At 37.7% G+C, this 14,498-nt stretch overlaps 1 protein-coding gene across 1 annotated transcript in view; it reads left to right on the top strand.

Annotated features, from left to right (window-relative positions):
- Positions 1–5,147: 5,147 nt before the first annotated feature.
- PKIA (cAMP-dependent protein kinase inhibitor alpha) overlaps positions 5,148–14,498 on the top strand; it is an 86,717-nt gene continuing 77,366 nt past the window's right edge. The window contains exon 1 of the mRNA XM_063079452.1: positions 5,148–5,269. The gene's annotated coding sequence lies outside the window, so the exon portion shown is untranslated. The remainder of the gene's footprint in view (positions 5,270–14,498) is intronic.

Below are 14,498 nucleotides of genomic sequence, written 5' to 3' on the forward strand. Positions count from 1 at the left end.
CCAGTAAAAACCAGGTGATTTCTTAGCACTGCCTGGAGAAATGGTTTCTGTTCCGTTTATAGTCACTGCCCCTTCTTTCATTGTCCTATTTCTGTTATATGTGCTGATGCTCTCCAATATCTAATACCAATCTTCATATAATTGATAGTTTTTTGTACCCTGTATAGTGTTTTCATATTCATACAGGAAATTCTTAGTCTATCTATAATTACTTGAATGTGACTCTTTTTCTATTGCTAGCCTTGCTATCCCTGAATTACATTTGTACTTATTTTACATGATATACTTTCTGGCCTCATTAAAAGAGCAGATGTTTTGTTGTAAAATTGTAAGACTTCTGTAGGGCATGATTCATCAACACAAGCCTAGCAGCCACAACACACAAAAAATACTATTACCGTAGAATTCCTCCTTCTACCTTTTCTCATAAGTCAGAATTATGTAAAACAATATTATTTGTCATGCACTAAGTGCCCAATTCTTTTCTAGTAGACCAAGCAGACCCTTATGGAGTGATGAGAGCAAGAGACCTGGCAGTCACCCATTGGGTGACAGATGCTGTGGCCAAATCAGCCTGACAACTCCTCTCAATAATAAATCTGAGAAACTAATCTCTGCTAAATTGTTAATGGCTGCTAATGAGTTACTCAGTTACCCTTCCAGATAGAGTATTTGCATTTAAATGAGCCCATTCTGGAAGGACTCCCTAAACCCAAAGGAGTGGTGCTAACAGCTGACAGCTCCAGGCACACAGGGCAGCTGGCTCTGGTTTCACATTGTCCCATGCTGAGACTCCTTACATCATTAGACCGTTTGATCTCTATTTCAAGAAAATCAGAAAGGAAACAGTGCAGGCCTCAAAGTCAAGATCCAAAGTTTAGCTCTTAAAAAAAGATTATGCAATGAAAAGTTATAGAGTAAAAAAAAAACCAAAAAACAAAAACCAAAAGATCTCTTTCACCCTATTTTACTCATTAAATTAAACTATTTGGTGTATATACATATTTTGTATATATTTGTATATTTGTGTGTGTGTGTGTGTGTGTGTGTGTGTGTGTGTGTGTGTGTGTGTGTGTGTGTGTATTATGGCAAGATCCAGGAAGACAGATTCAAATCCTGTATGTTGACATAAGACATTTTACATTTCTTTTTCTTTTTCTTTCCAGTTTTCCTATGCCACTTACGATGCTTTTAGTATCTGAAGCAGTTAAATTCTGCCATTTAATGTCTTTAACTTTTGGGTTTTTTCCTAGCACCCTCAACACGCTGATATCCATTCCATAAATAGAAAGCACCTGGCAAGAGTACTTTGATAGATGAGTCTATATTATATCATGAGCAACTGTCTTTGTCTCCAGGAAGTCTGGCTTCACAGAATGAGAACTGCACCAGGAAGGTCAAGAAAACATGGACTGTTACTGTCCCAAGTCTCCACACTTACATTCCACTGCTTTGGAAAAGTTAAAGATCTTTCTTTCTTAGGACAAACCTGTGTAACAGCCACAGTTCTCATTTCAAAAAACAAGACAAAGTCAGGCTGTGAGTGTAAAGATCCAAACCCAAGTCTGTCCAACTACAAAACTTCTAAGCAGAGTCAGCCAGTCTTCTGGTTCCCTTAACCTCCTCGTCCTCTCTCGTCTTTACTTTATATGGCCCTTTATCTACAACACCCAATACCTAGCAACTTGTTCAACTAAATTATACATTATTAAGGCTGAGCATGTTCTCTCTCCTAAGGTATTTAGAACTTTCAAAGGAGATGAAAGCCTGCCCAAGTGGGCAAGAATAACACTTACTGAGTGTGAGCTACCCCAAAGTTCTGCACTACGCGATGTCTCAGCCACTTATACCTCGCGGTGATCCTCTGTGATTGAGATTCTAACCTCCTTCTTGCCGTGGACCCCTTTGACAACCTGGGCAGCTTATGTAACCCCTCTCAAAATAATGCTTTTAAATAAATAAAATATAATATGAAAACTTGCAAAAGAAACTATCAATTTCAAAATGCAGTTATCAAAATATTTTAAAAACAAAATTCATCATATAGAAATATATGAGCATTTAAACTCAATAAATAGGATATAGGAGGGTTCTATTAACTACTATATTTAAAAATTGTGATGGCGAAATGGGTTAACAGCTTTGATATTGCTATACATATACTCTGCAAATGAACAATTAAGTAAATAAATGGGGGATGGTTGGGGCTATATTTCTCACTATTGGAGTGGAAATTTACAAATAAGCAAGGGAAGGAGGCTATAATGATCTATGTGTTAACGGATTAAAGTTGGAGACATCAATCTGCACTCATTTTTAGCTTAATATAGATACAGATGGTTACATAAAGAAGTATTTGAAGATATGTGTGTATAAGTGGGTAAGATACACATATTTTTCTTTGCTTTCTTGCTTTCTGTGACCATTCTCTAATAAAAGAAATCAGGGCTTCTTGAAAAAATGGCTGATTCTAGGTTTGGAGCAGGAAATGTACAAGATGAGCCTAGAGTGCGTTATAATGCCAGAAGGTATGGAATTGTTAACACAAACACACACACATACACTCACATATCAAAGGGGGTAAGTCAAAGGAGCACAGAAGTCAACCAAAAAAGCACCCAAAGGCCAAAGCTGGAATAATCTGAACAACAAAATAAAGTAGTATTGAATTATTACCCAATGTATAAAATAAATACCCCTGAATCTTTACTGATATAAATAAATAATTGAATAAATTAATATTTGGGGAAGAACAGACAGATCTCCTGTGCAGAATTCCAAATACTTTATGTCCGTTCTCCATCCTCTAGGAGGTGGAGCATTACTCCCCACTCCTTAGCTTTAGGCTTTTGACTTTATTCCAAGTACAAGATGGATGGGCTAGAAAATAACTTTACAGTGGAGAAATCTGACAAACACATCCTCAGCAAGGTGATAAAGGTCAACATCAACAGTTATTAATCACATTGATAGTATATAAGCTGGATATGATGTGATGAAAATGGAAATTTATCTCTGTGGTTGTCCTCCCAATAACCCACAACACCAGTCTTATCATGAGAAAATCATCAGACAAATAGCAATCGTGGGGCATTCTACAAAACACTTGGTCATTGTTTCTCAAAACTGTCAAGGTCCAAAACAAGAAAAGTCTGAGGAATTATCACAGCTTAGAGGATTCTAAGGGGACATGTTAATTGAATGTAATGTGGCATCTTAGATGGAAGCCTGGAATGGAATTAAGGATGTTAGGAAAAAACCAGGGAACCTGAATAAAGTATAGATTTTAGTTAATGATAATGTTATCAATATTGGTTTAGTAATCATAACAAAGTTACCATATTAGTGTAAAATGTTAATAAGGAAAATGGGAGCAGGGTATATTCCTACAGCTGTGCTATTTCCTCAAATGTTCTGTACATAAAAACCCATTGAAAAAAAAATAGTCTGTTAAATAAAAGAGTGATGATTTGATTATAACATCAGAGTAGTGATATTTTGATATATCTATAAAAGCTGCAATAGGGAATTACTGGTGTTTTCTATTGGGGACAAAGTCACAGGTATTCCTAATATTCTTGGGGTTTGTTGCCTACATTTATATTTAAAGGACATGATAAATGCTAAAATTCAGTTAGAGGTTAGTGAAACTAAAGATGTAATTTTCCCATCCAAATTTGACACTCCTGAAATATATTCGTATTCATACCCCTTTTGAAACAGATTGAGAATCCCTTGCTCTATGGCAATATTTGTGACCTAATTTTGTAAAAGTGAGGCTCAGCGAGGGGAACTAGGCTGTTTCAACTTTCAAAGAGCATACATTCTAGGGCCAAAAATTCTGAGGTTTTTTTTGGAATTCTGTTGCTACACTACTTCCCAATTTTGAAACTAATAAACAGAGGGATGAGAACACTTCATTTAGCAAAGGTGTTTCCCTGGCCTTGCACAATTCCACTGTTTAGGCTGCTGGACAAATCCACAGGGTAAAACTGGCCTGGACCTAGTGATGGGCAATTCCAAGAGCAGGGCAAGTTAAATGAGGGAACTCCATCTCCACAGAACCCTAGTGTCAAGGAACCTCCGTACTTGGAAATGACTCAACAATTGAAAAAGAAACCCTGGCTCAGCTGCAAAGAGGGCAAACCACACGGCCATTTTTCTCTGGAACACCCAACCCCCCCTGAACTGCTGATATGTGGGAAAGAAGCGCATTGGGGGTGGGGGAATGGGAAGGGAGGGAGGGAGAGAGAGAGACAACCCAACCTTGGAGTCTTATATGCTTATTTTACTCCTAAGACAAATTCGGATGAATTCTTTGGGAAAGAAAAAGATGCAGCCATCTGTTAATGTGGACTCTGCTTCTAGGTTTCCAAACGTTATAGCTGTCACCAGAGCAGTCTGCTCAATTAGGTGGCAGGGAAGGGAGGGGGCGCGGCGGAGGAGAGGGGGAAGGAAAGGGTGTCAGAGGAAACATCTGTCCGCTCGTGCACCACTGAACAGCACCAGAATTCTGGGGCGACCCCTCTCTGTCTCCTTCAGTGCTCTCTCTGGTCGGCCCCACTTATCCACTCCTTTGGGAGATCCCGTTCTATTACGTAGGCGCCAGGGCGAGAGGTCCCAGCTTTCATGATTGTGAGTGGTTTGGCCGTGTGTGCGCGCGCGTACGCGTGTGTGTGTATTGGAAGGGAGGTGGAGCGTGCGAGAAGGGGTCTAGAAAGATCGATTACCAATTTAAAACATTTTCGGAATGTTTGAATGTTTATCTTAAAGGACAATCCCCGCTCTCAAATTCAGCGAAATGAACAATACTGATAAGATGAAGAGGGTGGGAAACCCACACAGTCGAATGGAGCTGTCCATGCAGCCGGAGTAACAGGGGAGCGCTCGGAGGAAAAACGCTTTGCGGAGAAAGCCTCTCCGGCTCTTCTCTCTCTGTCCACAACCCAGCGATGCTGCATCTGTAAAAGCATTGATAGAAAATAAACCTGCAACCCGGAGGGGCAGCGCTCGTCCGGCGCAGTTCCCGGGCGCCCTTCCCCCCGGCCGGGAGCGGTGCCGCTCCCCCTGCGGCTGGCGCACAATGGGGTGATCCGACCCGGGGCGGGGGATGACTTCATGCGGCCGGAGCTGGGCGGCGGGAGCGGCAGCTGCAGCTGGCAGGTGGGGCGGGAGCCGGCGCCAGCTAACCACGCACTCGGCCCGGCCGGCGGGGCTGCCGCCCGGGACAGCGGGCGCCCGGGACCTGTGCTGACTCCGCCCGGGGAAGGTAAGCAGCCCGGCTCTTCTGAGCCTTGGCCACACGGCGCGGTGCTTTCGGCTGGGTTAATACAGGGTTCGCGGTGCAGAGGGAAGAAGGGGGATAACCCTGCTGCATTGTACAGCGGGAAAAGGAGCAGCTACCGGGGCTGAAATGTCGATCGGACAAGTGCGGGAGACTGGAGGAGCGGTGGGACCGGGCGAACAAAGAAGGCGTTCGACCTCTGCACCCTGTTAAAGATGATCGACCGTTTCAGTGCCAGGTTCGTTTAGACACTAAAGAGGATTGGAAATGTAACATAATTTGAGTCGCTCTTCCACCTTTCTGCCTTTTCCCTTCGCTGAATTATTTTCCGGTTCTGGGGCAGCAGGTCCCTGGCAGTAGCCTGGGGAAGTAAGCAAGTCTTCCCTCTCTTTCTGTCGTCCTCGGTTCTCTCCCTTTCCAGTCATCAGAATGGAATCTCAATGTCAGAGCACTTGCTTCAAGATTGAACCTTTAGAAAGAGGCTTTATCTGGAGGAGAAACTTCTCTTATCTGCCGGAATTCAGCTTGGGTTGAGAAGCACTTGACATCGCTTCTCCGTGTACCATATCTTCTGTCAATCATTTCATTGATCGTTTTCAGAGATGTGCCCATTCACAGGCTAACTCTTGTCAGCTCGCGTCCACCGCCTCGGGGTCCATGACTATTTTGTCAAGGACCCAGAAAGGGCATTGCTCACACAGCATTTCGTATTGGGCATTTGCTCTATATAATACCACCTGAGTCTCTCCCCGAAATACATGGAATGGAAAATCCTGCTTTTAGCCCAGTACCAACATGGATTCCCGTAACTCCTTCATTGTAGTCACTGCGGCTGCCAGCAGGGTTAAGAGGACCAACAGAATATATTGGGTGTGAGGAAGGCTCTCTATGCATAGGCATAGGTGGGAGTAAAAATGTGATGCCTGTCTATCCAGTGTCTGTTGAAGCTATTTTAGTGCGGCTGGGTTGTGAGACAACTAGCTGTTGGGATTTGTGGCAAATCTTCCCCAAAAGCAAACAGCATGTTTGCCCTAGAATTCCCCAATAACCTCAAAAGAGTTTTCAGAGAGGCTTTCCCCATAAGCAGTCAAAAGCTAAAGGAGCTGCCCCACCTAAACCTAAGCCTCGGGTTATTTGTGCATACTTAAGTCTCCTTAAGTCCTTAAGTCTCCCCATTTACAGGTTCCTACAACTTGTCCTAGGATATCCCCCACAGACCCCTTGCTACTGAGCTCAAGTGCCTATTTTTGTGGCCACCTAGGATGTACATTTGAAGAATATGCTGTGAAATGGTTAAGATGGCTGTTATGGGGATTACAAATGTGCCACTTCACCAACACAGAACAATTGCAATAAGCCAGATTGCGAGGTGTCTGTGTACCAATATTCTATCTAAAAGGACCTCTATTATCTTTAAACTTGAAATTAGAGAGATGGTGTGACACAACAGCCGTGTAATTTTATTTTAGCAAGTTAGAATAGAAGATCAGTGAAAAAAGAGGGGCAGAGTTTATAGATAAATTTACCTCTGCTGACCTTCCTCTTTTCAATATTGCTTTTGGACAAAGATCTGAAAAATCGTCTTAATTCTATTATGTATTATTGTTGCTTTTCTGATTACAAATTCTCTTTTTATAAAGGATCTGAATTTCTTTGTCTCCACCTTTAGTATATGAGGCAGAGAGAGTGGAGGGGGTGGGCAAAGCCCACTACAAAGAGGCCCAATCCAGGAACTGTCCCCTGAGATCTTGAAAACCTCAGGACCAATTTTTTGTTGTTTATTGTTATTGTGCTGAGCATTGGTTGGGTTTAAAATATTACATTTTCAAGACTGTAGAATTGTGACTCAGGTACACCAACTAGAAGAGGTAACAAAGAACAAGATCAACAACAAAACCTTCTATTCTACCACCTTTCTTTCCTAATATTAAACTACTTAACAATATAAATCATTATTCTGAAGAATAAGTAATGACAAATGTTAATATAATAATTCTTTTTAATAAATTAGTCCAAGGTATATGAAATTACAGATTAGTGTAATTGATCTGAGAATTACATTAAACACTTCTGTAATGTTAAGAGTCACTCTCTGTTGAAGAGCAATGCATAAGAGTATCCCAATAATGGTTAGAATTGAAAGTGTCTATTATTTGGTTTCTGAAGAAAATGAACCTTCAGCAAGAAATAGGATCAGGATCAGAGGACTGGTGCTACCTAATGCAGTGATTTTACAGGTGAGATTAATCCACTAAGTTATGGACTGGAGTTGGAGAAACCTTGTTGGGAAGAAAGAAAGCAAGTTAGAAAATTTAACTTTTATTTTGGTGCCACTGAGGAAGATAATTAAATTTAAGGAATTTCTGAATTTAGACCTTGTTATAGTTAAACAATTTTGGGGAAATTTTCTAAATTCGAAGCCCTAAGTGTAAATACCTGTATGATTTTTTTGTCTGAAACTGATTTATGACTTTATTTCCTTTTCTATAAACACTTCCCAGGGAAAGGAAAAATCAATTGGCTGGTGTTCAGAAATAAAGAAGGAATGAAAAATAGAAGGATATGCACGATTAGATGCTAAATGAGCTGCAGGCACTTTCACAGATTTGACAAGATAGAATCGAAGCCAATCTATTGCTTTTTAATCACGTAAAAAATGTTTAGACTGACCGGCAGTCAGTGCTATTGGCAACTTAGTACAAATTTAGGAGTCAAAAGTTGCCCTCTCATAACAAAACAACATTTTCTGGTACTGCTTTACTGCTATAAGCTGCAATTGAAATAGGCTTATCTTGAGATTTTGAAAAATGAAAAAGAAAAAAAGGTAAGGGTAAGTAGGCTGAAGAAGAAACGTCATTTCTATCCAACCAGTGCCTCCACTGAGAATGGGTAGAAAGAAATGCTATTTTGAAAGTTGTCCATACCTCTTAATTGTCACATTTCTGTAATATTTCACCCTGTTCATGATGTCTTTATTTGTAAATTCTATTCTATGTTCTTTTTGAATTAAATAGTTGTGTTTAAAAAGTATTATTCATAAGTAATTTGTACCAGGTACCTTGAGACATCTTAATCTCATTTCTCGGTAATTCCTTAAAGTACCCCATGCTCAGCCTAAACCAAGGGACCTTTATTTCCAGTTTGTGCTCCTTGATAGCATGTCCATGTGTCTTCATTTGTTCCTTTAGCCCGTGCTACTACCTATTGAAACCTTGCTCACATCAGACACTGCCTCTTCCATGAAGCCTTCCCCATACCCACCTTCCTTCCCCTATCAGATGTGCTTTCTCCTTTGTCTAAATTCCTGTAGCACTCTCTATCCTGGTTTATCCTTCTTGTGAACATGTTTTGTCTGCTCTTCTAAAATAGTCCTTGAGAGCAGGACCTGTACTGACAACCTTTTATCACCTGCAACACAGTGTACATGCCTAGTTATGTCATAGTAGACATTTGCAACTTGATTTTAGCAAAGAAATGAATTATTATTTCTTGGGGGTATATATATATCTATTTACCTACCCTTCTCCACCAACCAAGTTAGGCTCTCAATATATGAGCAAATACTAATTTAGTTTTTTTCTTAAAAAAAAAAAATCCTTATATAATAGTAAATATAGTGAAAGTATATTCAAATAACTGTATTCAACAAATGGTGGTGTGAGCTTACATGCCCTTAAATGTATGTGAACACATATATATTTTAAAAGCATGGTAAGCATAACAAAATCTTTGAAGAAGACATTGTACCTGCTTTCAAGGTGCTTGCATTCTAAGCAGGGGAAGGCACTTTACCCATGTGAGCACTAATCTTGTTTTAGGACACTCTGCTAGGGACTTTCATCTCTGGTGTCTCATTTAATGCTTCTACTATATGCTAATTTTGCATTGAGAAAAGTACGGCTCAGAGATGTCACCTAAATGGTAGGGATTCTTTCCACACTACCACATTGCTCTTTGAAGTGTTGCGGAGTGAAGAAAAGCACTCTAAATACATAAGGTCAAAACTATCAGAGTAGTTTTAAATTGTTTTGTGATAATCTTTTCAGTGCTTCATAAATTTTAGTTGTAAATATCCCCTTTGATAATTCGGTCATGCATCTTCTCCCCAAGTACATACATCAACACACACACGTACAATTTTGCGTACAATTGAGGGTGTTTAAGGACCCACTAAAGCCCTCCATAGCAAATAGCTAAAGAACTCTACTATGGGCTCATGTTCACAATATGTGTGTCCTATATTGAGCCCACACATTTTCTGTTCTTCATATGAGGTTCTCTTTCTATTGTTCTCCCTGCTGGGGACCTGAAATGAGAGCCCTTCACTAGCCCTGGCACAAAGACAGCTGAGATGAGTAGGAAGCAAGTGCCAGTGAGAGTAGTGGCTTAAAGGACCTTGATTCATGGAAAAGGCATCCCAGAAGGAGCTCTGAATGTTACACATTCCAAATGATCTATTTAGGGTTTTCTAATCAAAATTATTTTTACAAAAAAGAAACAGTTCTCATCCTCAGAGTACTGTACTATGAAATGTAGAAGAACATTACCAGCAGTTGATTGGTGCATTCTACTTTGAAATATATTTAGGTTTCTTAGGATAGACTTACATGTGCCTCAAAGTTACTATTTTTTTCTGGTAATGCTGTCTGCAGTAATATATTTGCTTTCACCAAGTTAGTGAAGGAATGACAAGTTATGTTCATCCCTCTTAGGTTCTAAAACAATTGCCAGCCTGAAAGAGCTACACAGTAAAATTCTTAGCTGATACTTAAGAGGGCTGGCACTAACATGGTTTCTGCTGATGCTGGTATTCAGAGGTATGACAAGAATGACATTAACCTAGGAAGAAAAAAAAAGAGACATAGATAGAAAGATAGAAAATTCAAGAGGACAACTTAAACTGTTGCTTTCTTTCTATTCCCTCAAATAGCTTTTTTTGTGCCCAAAATATGATAATAACTGTATATAAGCTTCTAAAATAAGTGAAATTTCATGGAAACTTCATAATGTTCTCAATATGAAGTAAATTTGTGCTTTATTTTGTAGTAGATTTTATAGGCTTTTAAATTTTTTATTGTAGTAAAATAGCCTAAAATTTACCATTTTAACCATTTTTAAGTGTACAATTCACTGGTATTAAGTAGATTCACAATATTATACAACCATCACCACTGTCCATTTTCAGAACTTTCACATTATCCCAAACAGAAATTCTGTACCTATTAAATAATAACCCTTCATATCCTGTGCCCCTCAGATCCTGGCAAACTATTCTACTTTCTGTGCCTATGAATTTGCCTATTCTAGGTACCTCATATAAATGGAATCATGCAATCTTAATCCTTCTGTATCTGGCTACTTTCACTTAGCATAATGTTTTCAAAGTTCATGCATATTTCAGCATGTATCAGAATTTCATTCCTTTTTAAAGCAGCATGCTATTTCATTCTATGTATATACCACATAGTACATATAGTAAATTTTAATTGCAAAATTTTCAATACATTGTCTGTCTATTACATAAAAGATATCATCTTTACTAGATGCCTAGTAATGTGTACTGTGAGTGTACCATAATTTATTCACTCAAACTCATTGATAAACATTTGTTAAGTTCCAAGTTGTTTTGTGCTGTCAAGCTATGTGGTAATGCACATAACAAATAGTACATTTTGTCATTACATGTTGGTGCTTTTACTTTTTATGGAAGAATTCTTGGAGTCCTATGAAATGGTATTGTTGGGTCAAAGATTAGGCCCAAACATTTACAATTTGGATATGTACATTGACTATAAAAATCATAATCTTCTTCAGCAGAGAGAGTTTATATATTTTCTGGAACGATTTCAATCTTAAAAATGAATGCAAGTAATATAAAGGAACCCATTTAACATGGTCTTTCAAGAAATAAGGAAATATTCTCGCTTTTTTTCATTTCCATTTCGTGGAGGAAAAACATATGCATGTATGGAAAGATTTCAAGTCTCTTAATGACACATTTAATCATTTCAAAATATTACAGAGTGCATCGTAGATGTAAGTCGCATTTTATGTCAGCAATGTAGAAAAGTAGAAACATGTATCACTGTTTTTTTTGTTTTTTTTTTAAGTTTCAGTAATGGGTCATTTGTATCCAGCCTAAATTTTGCTTTCTTTTAGTTCAAATTTATGTACCTCCATTATGTTGTAGCTTTTTTTACTATTTTTTTCTTAGTTTTCTTTAGTGTATCCTTTTAAATTTATCCTGAAACAAGAATAAAGCCCACGAATGACAGTCTTATTTAAGCTAAACTACAGAATGTATGGAATATGTGAAATATCAACAAAACTGGCAAGACTTTAAACTACTGTCCTCAGTAGAAGACTGTCTCGACTGCATTGTCCACGAGAGGATAAACAAAAGGCTTGCTAGAGATTGCATCATGTTTTACTTGAATTAAATGTTAACATGCTAAAAGGGCAAAGATGAACCAACATCCTCATATTCAGATGTTTTCATAGTCAACATCTTCATAACATATTTCAGATGCTACTTAAAACTGAAAGGTTGCAAGGACATTTAGATGGATAGACACAATTCACAACATAGCCAACCTTAGATATGTCACAACAGTATTTTAAGGTATGATTTTTCTTTGGTTGATTGAGGTGGAGGGACTTATTAATAAACATTTCTCATTTTATTTACTTTGTCTTTATTGCTGTCTGTGTAAACTTTCTTTGAAAAGTATATTTAAAACCAATAAGCATTCTGACCTTTACCTGAGTAACCAACATGGCCACACCTTCTCAAACAAAGTATTGCAGTGGTTATGAGAAGAAAGGGTAGAAGAATCAGTTTTGGGTCCTTGCAACAGTATCAGTAACATAACCTGCTGCATTCTTTCTGTTGTATACTGCAGAATCTAACTGAATAAACATGCAAAAGTCAGTAATATTTTTAATGCCATTTTTTAAACTCCTCTTTATGAACTGTCACATTCGGTTTCTCTGATAGTTGAAATGTAGTGGAAAACAGCCAGGATGTTAATACCTTCTATCCATTTAGAAAACTTAATCCTGCTAGGACTTGCAGAAATAATGTTGAATCTCACTTGGTGGGCACCCAGCGGAATCACTGGGAATAATCTGTCAGACTCACCCAAATCCAAATTCAGATTTGACACCAACAAATTTTATAGAGTAACTATAGTAATATATCAAAATTTTCGTGTATATACGTGTGTTTCTAATTATAGGATATGCTGACTGGAAAATAATGCATATTTAAGAAGGATTCATTCTGAAAAACTGTATTAGCACTTTGTTAAAACCACTACTGTCAAAAATAAATTGTGGTAAGTCATTGTCATCTAAGTTAATCTTTCATCTGGCTCTCAAGGAAGTGAGTAGTTTTGGGGAAACAGCCTTCATCAAATTTATGCTTTCCTGCAGTGAGTCAAGCTGAGATAAAATACAGCTGACGTTCCTAACTATTTGTTACATGCTCGTATTTATTGGAATTACCTAATGATCAGAAAAGAAGGATTTTATAAGTAAAAATGTACTTATTGAAAATCTCCACTGATAAAAGTTAGCTAAGACACAAGTGGTGATCCGGTAGAAGAGAAATCTAAATTACATTTCTTTCATGTTCTCCATATTAGAGAACAACCCAGGATTGTAAAGCAAGGCACAAGAGAGTAGCACTTGATATATCTTATAAATGTTAAGTTTTCTAGGGAGCTTATTAGAATCATATACTATGATAAGCACTCAATAAATGTAAACAGTTATTATTTTATAACAGTAAAATATCAAGAGCATAAAAATTTCTGCAACTCAAGTGGTGAGAATGGTACTTGGCAGAGGCATTTATTGCATATTTGTGGAACAACTAAATCAATTAATACCATTTATTTTTGAAAGCTGCCCTCCTAATACAAAATACTTGGCATTCTACACAAGTTCATTATTATTTTTGCATATGTGGAAGAGTGAATTTTGGACAGGACTACCCTTTTTTCTTTTTCTTTGCAAACCATACTCTCTTTCCTCTGAGGTTTTAGTAAGATGAGAGTTAGAGGAGATTCGTATTTTACTTTGAGATCTATCTAGTAAGCAGTTCAAGACACTCAACCAAGAATAGTCCATTTACCAAGGGAAGGAAAACATGTGAAAGTTCCTTTTTGTCTCCAGCTATAACAGATTTGGACTTTTAGAAAACTCAAAATACAGAATACAGATTTTAGTGATAAAATATTAGTCAGAGGATCTTTTATCTCTATGTCTTTATCAATCTCATTTATTTTGAAGAACACAATCATGGAGAAAGTGAAATCAACAGTCAAATGAAACTTGTTCCACCTGCATGCAGGTTTGAGATAGTGGACCTGTAACATCTTCATGGGGGTTCATAAAGTTACTGTTTCACTGCACAATTCTAATAACACTAAAATGATCTGACACTAGACAGTCAATTGAATAAGAATATGAAAGTTGGCATCTTGATCATCTGTTTAGAAAAAAATTACTAACCTGTTTAGATAAAATACTTAAATATTTAAATTTCCCCTTCTAATAAACAAATGAAAATAAAATAAAGTGGCATTACAGTGTTATGAAAGCAAAACAATTGGGTTGATCTCAATGTCTTACTATAAAATTAATGTTTTTTAATCACATTAATAATATTATTCTTAGAGTTCTGAGGCAGTGTTTGGTCACTTTCAAGATCAATCAAAAAGCTCTAAACATTATCTTCAAAGTATGCTGATTCCTGGACCTTCCCCTTCCCTTTCTCTGTTTAGTTTTATTTTTTACTTATTTGTATTTGGGAGTTTAGCTTCCATTTATGTCCAGATCATGTCTTTCAGGAAATGGATTTGAGCTTTGAATCCCACTTCTACCATTTATTAACTATGTAACTTGTAAGTTACTTAACATCTGTAAGTTATTCCCTGATATTTAAAACAGGAAAATCACAGGGTTGTTGTGAGGATTGAAGAAGAAAATATAAAAGAGAACTTTTGTAGTGTCTGAAACATACATATTAAGGGTTAATAAATGTTTTCCATTTTTATTCTCACAGGTAATTTATAGCCAGACCTCAGTACCACATCTTTTCCCAAATGTTTATGAACTCTTTTTCCTACCTCTCCTCATGTAAGTTAAACTAATCCTTGAAATGACTCTGAATCTCACGGGAAGATATCTTAATAAATGTATGCAAGTA

Source organism: Cynocephalus volans, chromosome 15, assembly GCF_027409185.1.
Source record: "Cynocephalus volans isolate mCynVol1 chromosome 15, mCynVol1.pri, whole genome shotgun sequence".
NCBI classification, from domain to species: Eukaryota; Metazoa; Chordata; class Mammalia; order Dermoptera; family Cynocephalidae; genus Cynocephalus; species Cynocephalus volans.